Source organism: Myodes glareolus, chromosome 3 (assembly GCF_982192425.1).
Source record: "Myodes glareolus chromosome 3, mMyoGla1.1, whole genome shotgun sequence".
Classification (NCBI taxonomy): Eukaryota; Metazoa; Chordata; class Mammalia; order Rodentia; family Cricetidae; genus Myodes; species Myodes glareolus.
In genome coordinates this window covers 34,240,465-34,252,901 of record NC_142028.1, presented here as the reverse complement: position 1 = coordinate 34,252,901, position 12,437 = coordinate 34,240,465, and the positions used below count along the sequence as shown (strand labels likewise).

Sequence of the window (12,437 nt, the reverse complement as noted above, 5' to 3'; positions counted from 1 at the left end):
ACTTAAGATAAGGAAGCCTTCGAGTTTGTGAGGAACATGCTTGAGTTTGTGTTTATAAAGTTCTCAGACCATGGCTGTCAGGAGTAAAAGCAATGAAGGAGAATTGTTGTGGAATATTAATTTAAGATGTGTTACACTTGTTTATGCTGCAAAACATTTGTTTAATGAGGCAAAGATGTGTTGCATTCTTTTACGTTGCATTTGTTTAACTCTGTGGAAATGTGGAACTTTACCTGTCTAAAACACCTGGTAGGTCTAATAAAGAGTTGAGCGGCCAGTAGGTAGGCAGGAGAAAAGATTAGTGGGGCTGCCAGGCAGAGAGAATAAATGAGAGAAACCTGGGACGAGAGATCAAGGAACAAGAAAAGGAAGGGAAGGAGGACTGCAGGGGCCAGCCACCCAGCTACACAGCAATCCACGGAGTAAGAAGTGAAGAAAGGTATATAGAATAGAGAAAGATTAAAAACCCAGGGGCAAAAGGTAGATGGGATAATTTAAGTTAAGAAAAGCTGGCTAGAAATAAACCAAACTAAGGCCAGGCATTCATAAGTAAGAAGTCACTGTGGGTGATTATCTGGGTTCTGGGTAGCAGGCCCCCTCAAAGAGCCAAGGAGTGTAAAAACAACACAGAGAATGAACCACTGGGGCTTGGAAAGGCTTAGACACCCAAGTAGCCTGCTGGGGAATTGAGTCAACATGCTCACTGTGCATCATCCTTGAGCCAAAGAAGGCCTCGGAAGGTTGTATGCTCCTAAATCTAAGCAAAGATTTACCAAGAACAGAAGAAGCTAAAGACAACATTGTAGGAACAAGCTGGCCATGAAGACAGATGAAGTGTGAAACTGTCTGGTATATAAAATACACACAGACACACACACACAGAGACACAGCCCCAGACACCCCCCCACACACACACACACTGTCATGCATAAGACAAGAGCAAGCCCAATCCTGACAGATTAACCCATAAAGAACTACAAATCCTTTTAAGGTAAGAATAGCTTATTACTTGCATAGGCAGCAAAAGGATGGACAACCAGTTTCCAGCTCCTGTGGCCTTTACCAGGGTGGCACTGAGAGAAAAGCGACCAGCCAACATCTAGTCACACGAATAGACAGACTCTCTCCCTTCCCCACTTCGGCTGTGGGAGAGCTAGTCTTCTGTCACAGTGCGAGCTTTACAGTCTGCAGCTGAATCCTGCATGGACGAGAGCAAAGGTTGCTTGCCTTGTCAGGCCTGGGTGGAGAAGACAAAGAGTCTCATGGCGGCCTCCCAGAGAAGACAGGGGGTGGCCTGCCAGCAGCCTCTGAGACTTGGGTTCTGGGCTCTTGATATGTTTAACAAAGACTGGGAAAAAAATGGCCTAAAGGTTACCTTGATTTGTTTCTATGTGGACGCATGTAAGGCTGCTCTGGTCATGGAGCACTCACACCTAACACATTGTTATGAATAAAATTTTATTAGTTTCATGACCTATATATCTGAGTAGAGGCATAACATGTAGCATACAGTAAGAGTGTAATTGGATTAGCATCAACGGAGGAGGCTGGTGTCACTCGGCGGGAACAAGGATAGTTAGCCCAGCATGGACAGCCAGAGGAGCTGGAGATGGGCTGTGCTGGAGCTGCTCACATCCAGCTTGGCCAGCCAGGAAATCAACCTCCACCGAGACTCACAGCCACGGTTCAGCAAAAGTACAGAGCTGCTGGGTGGTTCGCACATGAAAAATGGTCGTGTCCAAGTTGGTCTGAAATGAGTAATGGCAATGACCAAGTTAATTTGTCTCATTCCCAAGCCTCACTTTCTCCCTTGGAAGGGCCATTGAGAACAGCGGCAGGGAGAGCAGTGGGCAGTAGAGTCACGGGGGGAGGGGGAGCAGGGGAATAGTGGATTGTTATTCAAGACCCTTGAGATGAAAATGCTTCCCACAGGACAAAAGTTGACAGGAGGTGACTGAATCCAGCAGGGAGATGTGAGGAGCTGTAGTCTTTCAGTTACAAAAAATAGGATAATAAGTTTTACCTGTTCACCTCACAGGGCTCTCGTGGAGTACAGAGGAGAGCATGAAATAACTCAGTGCCACACAGCCTGCGCACACACCGTGCAGTTCATTGCCCGAAAGGATCTAAGTCTCTGTAAGGGTCTCATCAGAACACTCTTGCAACTCAGGCACTGAGAGAATGGAATTAGATATTAAAACAGCACTGGACACTTGAGTCTGGGGAGATATAATATCTTCTCTTTCACAACATGCGCTTATTTAGATTCCTGTTAGTCCCTCATGTCAAGGTGAGGTAGGAATTCTTCCTATTACACTGACATGGACTCTGAGACTCAGAGGGTACCAGAAGTAAGGAGGGGCTTTCTGTTTCCCCCCCCTTTAATAAACAGATGTCTGCTATCCTGCAATATTTCAACAGATATCATGGGAAATTCATTTTTTTAATCCTACAGCAAACAAACCTTGCTCCAGTTCTATTTCACTTTTAGCACTGAATGTTAAATTATGATGATCACTTAGAGGCAAACTCTCTAAACTCCTTAAAAAATAGTGGTGGAAACTTAGGTGTCTTCTCTCATGTGGAATTGCTCAGCATTGCATAGCTAATACATTCTGTCAGCAAAATCCAAATGATCTATTTTTAGAGAAATGGCTTTTTAAATTTGCTGCATGGCTCCTCAGGCCAACTGACTTATTTTTGCTTTTGTGTGTGTTCATGTTTTGCATATTGTGACTAAGCTGTACTATGGTTTGAGTGTGAAATGCCACTCAAAAGTTCATGTGTTAGAATCATTCGTTCCTTGGAAACCACCTGAATGCCCCTCAACCAAAGAATGGATAAGGAAAATGTGGTACATTTACACAATGGAGTACTACACAGCAGAAAAAAATAATGACATCTTGAATTTTGCAGGAAAATGGATGGAGCTAGAAAACATTTTGAGTGCGGTAACCCAGACACAGAAAGACAATTATCACATGTACTCACTCATAGGTGGTTTTTAAACATAAAGCAAAGAAAACTAGCCTACAAATCACAATCCCAGAGAACTTAGACAACAATGAGGACTCTAAAAGAGACTTACATAGATCTAATCTACATGGGAAGTAGAAAGTAGAAAAAGACAAGATCTCCTGAGTAAATTGGGAGCATGGGGACCTTGTGGGAGGGTTGAAGGGGAAGGAAAGAGGCAGGGAGGGGAGCAGAGAAAAAATGTAGAGCTCAATAAAAATCAATAAAAAGAATTTTTAATTACTTAAAAATAATAATTAGTTCCTAGTTATTGAATGTTATGGAATTCTTAGTAGGTGGGGCTCTTGAAATAGCTAATCCAGGAAACTGAAACTGAGTATAGAGTCATTGTTAAGTTTATATGAAACTCGACCATGTGGCCTTAAGGTCTTTGGAACCAGTTTTCAAGAGAAATGAGGAAGAGTTTAGATCCCTAAGTTAATGAAGCCGCAGAATGCTATAAGCCGAGATGAATGACCCATTCTGGCTGGAGTAAGGAAGACCAGAATGACAGCAGAAATGTGTACAGTGATGCCTGGGCTCATGAAGCTTCAGAGGTGAACAAGGACTCTTACTGGAAAGTGGACTAGAGACCATCTACACTACATTCTGGCAAAGAATCTGGCTATATTCTGTCCAAGACCTGAAATTCCATCGGGGTAAATTCAAAAGTTTCTGATGATGGTGTTCGGTAAGAGACTTCAAGGCAGCATTGCATTCAGGTTGTGACACGGCTACTGCTCACTGTTTTTAGTCATGTTCACATAAGGCAAGAGATGGAGAGCTAAGAAAAGGGAGGAAGGATGTGACAAGATGTGTATTTTGGTGAAGATAGGAGTGTAAATCTGGTTAAAGTTAAGGACAGGATAGGTAAGGCAACTGTGCACAGAGCAACCTTAATTATTAAAAATATTAACACTGTTTAGGAGAAAGCATCCATACCACCTTCAGGGCAAGATCCCACCCATTGACATTTGCAATAAAACTGAAAATCAACTTGAAAGATATTAATTTGAAAACTGAGTGCCAGAGAAAAGAATGACTGAAGGGAAAACTGCTGGCACGACCCAAATAACCAGGTTATAAAGCTGCTACCAGCACTTAGGATGTTGTCTATGTAATGCTGGTTTTTCAAGTTTGCAGAATGCAAAAATTATGAGGTCATCGAGGTTTTACCAAGGTTCCAGAAATCTTCTAAGGCCAGGCAGTGAGTAAGAGTTGGCCCTACATGGACCTCCTAAGGGGATTATGCATGAGGTTGTGAAGGCGAAGCCCAAGTTTTATTGGATCCTCCAAATACTGGAAATGTCAGGACCATAAGGAATCTATGGGAGAAGCTTCAGGTAGGTACCAATGAATCCAATTTTAAAAGACAGCCCATGCACACTATCATCAGCAAAGTTGTAAGGGCAGTAGAGCATAGATCATGCTATAAGGACCCCAAATTCCAGACATAGAGTTAGAGGACTCAGTACTCACCTTTCTGGGGTTTGGTCTTCCTTTGGTCTGATCTTTCATGCTGGATCCCCATGCCTCCCTTTTGGCATGGAGACGTTTACTCTGTGTCTTTGTATACTGGAAATACATAACATTTTATTTTACAAGGGCTCACAGTAAAGAGAGTGTCTGGAGCCTCAGAAGAGACTTTTGACTAGCTTTGGAACTATGAGACTATGTAGACTTTTGAAACTAGACTAAGTATACTTTTCATTTTGAGAACCACGAGCCTATAGGAGCCTGGAGATGACTGCTGTGGTTTAAATAAGAATGGTCTTCATGAGGCTCATATTTTTGCACACTTGTGTACAGCTGGTGGTGCTGCTCTGCGAAGTTGTGGAACCTTTAGGAGCTGAAGGAAGTGGTCACAGAGATAGGGTTCTTGTAATTATAGTGCATTTCTACTTCCGGTCTGAGTCTCCATTTCCTGATAGCATGATAGAACTAGCCACCACCAAGCACGCCGCCATAATTTCCACACAGTGATGGATTGGATCCTTGCAAACTGTGAGACAAAAAAACCCTTCCCACAAAATGGTATTTTCAGACATTCTGTTAAGGAATAATAAGATAACTAGGGCTTGCTGATTCAGACATGGCATGTCCTTCACTTAGCCATCCCATCAAAGTAGATAAGGATGTTCATAATATCCACACTTAGTACATTCAGCATAACCAGGAAAGTGGGCATTCTGTGTTGTAATAGATCCATTAACAGACCTGCTCTTGCGATAAAGTGAATTATGTAGCTGGGGTCTCTGGGGTGTCGAGACTTTCAAGCTCTTTAAAAAGGTACGGGGGAGAATTTTCTGCAGGTTCCTGCCAACCACAGGGCGTGAAGACCATGTTGATCTCCAGGGACCTGAAGATGACGCATGGGAAGTGTGAACTTAACTCCAATCATGTCAACTAAACAGTGGCAGCACGGAGCCATCAACAGGAGTCGGTGGAGTCTCAGGGATGAGGCACTGTTCAAGTCATCAAACTACCTAACTGTGTCCATTGCCGGGGAGTCTGTAAACAGCTATTAGGACCTCTCTCACACACGAAATAATCACCCCTCTTCTGTTGCCAAAACCAATACTCCACTTTCTTGGCTGAGTCACCCAAACACTTCTTTTGACAGCAGCAGCTTTCAACTCCAATTGCAAGGCCAAGTTGTATGACAAAGAGCCCATCCATCCTGCATTTGGATATGACTGATGCTTCCTTGCAGCCATTGTAAACATTCCCCGCCATTGTGGGTGCAGCATCAACAGTTCTTGGACAGCACGTTGGAAGGAGCAACTGCATCATTCTTTTACCTCTGAAACTGTAGATGGATGCTATCTAAATTGCATAGATAGCAGCCATGAAATATACCTTTCTTCTCCCCATGAATGATCTTCCCACGTGTGTGTATACACCAGAACACGCCATATGATCTTCAAATGTACTGTTAGAAATGGGGCTAAACCCCACAGGATGCATCCCACAGATTGCTCTGAGGCCCTTCTCCTGCAACCTGGACCTTGGAAATGATCAGGAATTTGTGGGTTATAAATTACTTGCAACTCACACGACATTCTCCGGGTTCAGTTAGGGGTAGCTCTGAGCAAGCTTGACAGATTCCTAAGCCAGTACCTATGGCTAAGTCAAATCGCATGTTGACACAGAGTTTCCTTATATCTGACCCATGTAGGGAATAACCATTGCAAACCCAACAGTCGCTGCACCAGGGCTGGCTCATCAGAGTGCAATAAAGACAGGAGCTTCTAGGTTTGTAGACATGACCTTGACTATTTCCTTCTAACTTCAGACGTGAATGGAAACCATCTTCTTTATTGCATAAACCATGTATAATAATTTACAAATATATAAAATAGAACTCAAAAAACAGTCTGAGTGCTACATTTGAACACGTTTTATGTTAGTGGCATGAGACCACTTCCATGTTCTCATGCAATGCATTTTAATCATGTTCCCCACCGTTCCTTGAAACCCTCCTCTTTCTGCCCCCTCCCCCTTTCTATTAGCACCCTATCCCCTTAGGTCATCTTATTTCTACTTTAATGACTTCTATACAAATATGATTTTATGTGTCTATATTAAAGTTAGGCTCCAAATGAAACAAACATGCAGTATTTATTTTTCTGAGAGTGGCTTAATTTGTTTAATGTTTATCTCCAGTTGTATGAAATATTTCTACAAATGACATAGCTTCATTCTTTTTTATAGCTGAAAATCACTCTACTGTGCAAACAACACATTTATTTATTCACTCCTCTAGTGGATGGGATGCAAGTTGGCTCCATCGCTTAGCTGTCATGGACAGTGCTGCCATAGACACCGGTGCGCAAGCACACCTCCCATGTGCGCGAGCACACCTCCCATGTGCGCGAGCACACCTCCCATGTGCGCGAGCACACCTCCCATGTGCGCGAGCACACCTCCCATGTGCGCGAGCACACCTCCCATGTGCTAATTTGGCAAAGTGAGGTCATACAGTCACAGTCTCTCTAGTTTTCAGTCTACCTTTTGAGAAACTTTCTAGTTTCTAGACAAATTATGTTTCCAACAGCAATGTGTAAGAGCTGCCTTTTGGTTGCAGGGTATTTGATTGCACTGTGACACTCAAAGGCTGTTAATAAAGTTAATCTTAAATCAGGGGGTGGAGTTAATGACTAGATGACCAGAATTAGCCATAGAGATGTTAAAAAACCCAGGATATGATAAGATAGAGAGGCGCAGGAAAGAGCGGGGAGGGACTTAAACAGATTTGTGGGCCCTTCCGATCTGGGAAGCATGGAGGAAAAGAGGGCCAGTTGATAGTTCCTCCGCTGCTTTCTGGATCTCTCAGGTTTTTACCCCAACATCCAACTGTCAAGTTTTTATTGATAATAGAACAATTTAGATAAACACTCTACCTTTTGTCTACATCCTTGACAGCATTTGCTGTAATTTCCCTTCTTGATCAGTGTCATTTAGACAGGAGTGAAATGGAATCTCAGTGTAGCTTTAAAAATATTAATTTTGTAGAGAACTTTATATATAATGAAACATGATCGCATAAACCGCCCTCCAGCTCCCCAAAACTTCCCTTCATACACACAATTCTGACTTCATGTCCTTTTTTCTTTTTTGCTAACCCAATAAGTTCATTTAGTATTGCCCATATGTGCATGGGTATGGGACCATCCACTGGAGTACAGGAAATCTACCGATGGCCACACAATTTTTTTTTAAAAAAAAAAGACTGATTATCTCTCTTCCAGAAACTATGAACTACAGAAAAGGATGGGGTCTAGAGAGTACCAGAGTACCTCCCCTTTATGCTGGAATTTGGGCTATTCTGATCCTGTGCCGGTAACTACAGCTGGTGTGACATCAGAATTGCAACTCTGGAAATTTGCATTTTACAGCTCAGATGGTGATGGTGAACATTTTTTTCACGTGTTTATAAGCTGTTTGTAAGTCATCTTTGGAGAAGTGTCTGCCCGTTTTGTTAGCCTGCTTATTGACTGGGTTGATTCTTTTTTTAGATTTTTTGTACTATTTGTATATTTTAGATATTATTCATTGATCAGATACATAACCACTATTTCTTCTGTTTTATACACCATCACTTCCCTCAAATGTTTTCTTTGCTGCTCAGAAACATTTGAATTTCGTGACATTCCAGTTACCAATTATTGGCATTGTTCCCTAAGTGACTGGGGTCCTCTTTAGAGAGTTATTAACACAGAGAAATCAAGCTGGGACTGAGCTGTCTTCCTGCTAGCTAGCTTTTGTGAGCACACAAAGAGCTGTTTAGACTTCTAGGGCAGGGAAGCTGTCAGTGGTAGCCTTGGTGTTGTAATACTGACCTTCTAGGTAAGATGCACCCACTGGTGCCATAGGGACATGAATGCTTATGTGACCAACCACACTCTGATTGGATTTGAGGTCTGGACCACAAGAGGAATTCATAACTGGTACTGGAAATCTGGTCAAAAGCACATGAATTAGAATTTAGCTCTAGTCACTGTGTTTTGAAGAAGTAGTCTGCTGTTTCCTTATACATTTTTGACATCTTTCTAAAGAAAAAAATAATCAGGTGACTGAAATTTCATATGTTTATATCTTGATCCTCAATTTTGTCCGTGTGTGTGTGTGTGTGTGTGTGTGTGTGTGTGTGTGTGTATGAGAGAGCTAGAGCTAGAGCTAGAGCTAGAGAGAGAGAGAGAGAGAGAGAGAGAGAGAGAGAGAGAGAGAATCACACTCTTGTGGCGGTTAGAAGACTGTGGGGGTCCCAGGGATAAAACCCAAGTCCTCAGGCTTGATGACCAGTGCCTGTACCCGCGAGCCAACTTGTAAACCTCTGTGAGTCTGTTTTTGTAGAGGAGGAACATTTTGTAAGTATTTAGTGTACTTGAAATCAGTATGATGATATTTTCAGCATTGCTCTTTTGTCCAAGATTGTTTTGACTATCTGAGGAGCTTTTGTCCTTCCCTGTGGATTTTATGGTAGATTTTTTTTTCTTTTTCTGTGAAGAAAATCACTGGACTTTTGATGAGGATTGGGTAGAATCTGTTATGTTGCTGAAAACAATGATCAGTTCTAAGAGTTATCGAGTGGAACCTTTAGGATACAGGATTATATTGACGGCGAATGGCTATAATTTGACTTCCTCCATCCTATTTGTATTCCTTTCATTTCCTTCTCTTGTCTTATTGCTCCAGCTAAAATTTCAAGCACTGTATTGAAAAAGAGTAGAGAAAGTAGACACCCTTGTCTAATTCCTAATTTAGTAGAATCATTTTGGCTTCCCCCCATTTAGTATAATATTGACTATAGGACTTGTATGTAACTAATATGTTGAATTCCAATTATTTCTTTCTCTAAATCCTCCTAAATTTAGTCATTTAGAAGAGGTGTTCAATTTTCTGGGATTTAGTCATGAAGAGGTGTTCAATTTTGTCAAAAGCCTATTCTCCCTCCTACTGAGGCAAACATGCTTTCTGTCCCTGAATACATTTATTTGATAGTTTATATTTAATAATTCTCCTGCGCTGGATTAACTCTGAAATTAAACCAACCCAGTCATTTGAATGGTCTTTTTGATAAATTCTTGAATCCAGAATTTTTGAAGAATCACCAGAGAGATTGGCCTCTTATTTTCTTGTGTCTTAATAGTTTAAGTAGTATTGGCATCAACTCCTCTTTAAAGTAAATCAGGCTTTTAACTATAGAACCCAAGATGGCCACTAACCAAACCAATACACTCGAGCTGCATTCCTAATCCTTATCCTTGAGCCCACAGATGAATGAAACTGTCACGGCACACCAAAGCAGCCCCTATATCCTTTTGAAGCAGATGGAGAACTTCATATAATGCCATAACTGCTCAAAATTCAGAGACCTGACATTGGGTATGAAGCTTCAGTTGGTGTGTTTATAATACAATCACCCAAGACTCAAGGAATGTGATGGAATGATTATATGGTCCAGAGGACCAGGATGTCTCCTGGGAGATTTTGTCTTTTATATAAGAGACAGAAGATGGACCCATGAACAGTCAACAATATGGTGCCTAAATAAGACTTGAATATAGATAACACTAGTTGGCATGACAACATGGATGGAGGAAATTTCACAAGCTACCCCCACTTCTCCAGATGAAGAGCTACAGGCAGTTAATGGCTACTGAGAGAAGGAGAATATGTCTTCCCCAGGAACTGGTTATCTAACACCAAATGGTCAGTATATATATATATATATATATATATATATATATATATATATATATATGTGTGTGTGTGTGTGTGTGTGTGTGTGTGTGTGTGTGTGTGTGTATACAAATACATAAACATTCTAAAGCTAAATAGATTCAGTAGGTTGTTCATAGACATATAATATATTACAATAAAGTTGGAGATTCTAGGGTTGGAGATTCTAGGACTGCTTTGGAGATGAGAAGTAAAAACCAATATAAATACAATACACATATATGAAATTTTAAACAAATTTTAATTTTTTCTAAATATGTAGAAATCAGTACAGTTTTCTCATTTCCTAAAATACTGCAAGCCATCAGATTTACATAGACTGGAACACCAAAGAAAATAATAAAAATCCACAATGAAATACTAAACTTAGTTTTTTAAAAAAGGAAAACAAAGGTAGAAAAACAACCAGAACCTTGGAAACAGACACAATGTTAGGTGCACAGGGAAGTGGTGGATCTAGGAAGAGTTGGGAGATGGGGTGAATGCAGACAAGACAAACTGTAGGAAATTTTTAGAGATCTTTTTAAATCGATAGAGCCATGGACGGAGGATGGACTGAAGACAGAAAACCGTTGCGCCGAGGAAAGCAGCTGGGAGAAGAACATCGAGGTTCTACTGGGGTCCATGGAGTTCAAAGGTCACTTGAGCTGCAGAAGATTATAGCTGAGAAGGGAGAAGAGGAATGAAAGGAGGGGAGGCAATGAAGAAAAGAGGTAGATTGAGTAAGAGCATTTGTCGTGTCTAAGAAGAGTAGTAGAGAGAACAGATGATAGAACAGGTGGAGACATGCGCTGGACCACCGACAAGCAAAGCATTACAGACTAAAGCCAAGTGATTTGGGGCTCTTATGCAAGAGTAAAGACTTAAAATTAAAAACAAAAAAGACAGCATGTGATTAAAAACACATTAGGTTTTAAAAGTATTGCATCAGCCAGTCTTTCTTCGATGGTGGGGATAAGTTTTGAATTCTTTCTTTTTCTGGGATGCTCCAAACAGTGTTAATGGATGGGAAGAGGTTGTAATATGCAATTCTAGTTCCAGTCTCTAAAAACTGATTTGAAGTGTGCATTTCCACAGTGGACTTTGGAGCAATTACCTTTTGGGTTGAGTTTCTGGCATTACTATGTTGAGTTGAATCTTAAGAGTTTCAGCTCCCTTACAGAACTGATGATTGCACTGGCTTGGCAGAGACGTGCAGGAGAGGTGGGGAGAAAGCCCTTGTTGCAGATTTCCATTGATTTGATTGGCAGCCCTGGCAGGGGGACTGCCTTGGGCTGGTAGTGCCACCTTTCAGCCCCTACATCCAATCAGAAAGGACCCCTGGGCTTTCTGCCCAAGGAGGTTCCCTAGGATTGTACCCCTCTGCCTATCAACAGTGTGGGCAAGGGAAGGTTGTGTGCCACCGTCTGATGACTCTCACTGACCTCAACCAGATTTCTGCACTAGGGCTGAGGTTCTGCTCCAGCATCTTTAGTTCCGGGATTTCACTGCCAACTGTATCCAGTTGTCCTGCTAACTCTTCCTGCAATTCTTGCATGTGTGAGGGTGGACACTTTCCTGGAAGTTCCCACTGACCTCGCTGGTGCAACTTCACGAGACTTTTATAAATAAAAATTCCAAATAATTTACAAGTCTGAATTTGATTTAAAAAATTGTTAATGCTTTGGTTCTGTGGAGTTCTTCCAAAATATCCATCTTAAATTCATTGTGTTCAACAGCTCTTTTCATATGACACATCAAATGAATAGCACTTGATTGTCATGCAGTAATGATACAAATGAAATAAACAGATTTACTGAAAAATACTTGGCTAGTCCTAACCATTTTGTATTGGCATGTACATTGATCATGCCTTTAAAGAGAGAAGGGAAGTATTAATTCAGAGGATTGGGGTAATTAAGAAGAGGATGGCTCCTGGTGGAAGGTTTGGTGGAAGGGGGGAGGGAAACAAGGAAGGAACGAAGGAAGAAATGTCTCCTCACTACCCACACCCCCTCCAGAGGGGTGCAGTGATCACAACTGATGAGCCAACAGTGAGATCATACTATAAAGTGATCATAATTTACACCGAAGCTTACTCTTGGTGTATGCTCTTTGAGATTTAATTTATTTTTTTTTATTTTATGTGTGCAATAAGTGTGATCCATTGCTTAGTAAGCTCAGCATAGTAGAGAATA

General features: G+C 41.4%; 1 pseudogene; it reads left to right on the top strand.

Moving 5' to 3' along the window:
- The first annotated feature begins 1,586 nt into the window (after positions 1–1,586).
- The window catches only part of LOC125406862 (mitochondrial glutathione transporter SLC25A39 pseudogene), a 30,042-nt pseudogene continuing 19,191 nt past the window's right edge, over positions 1,587–12,437 (top strand).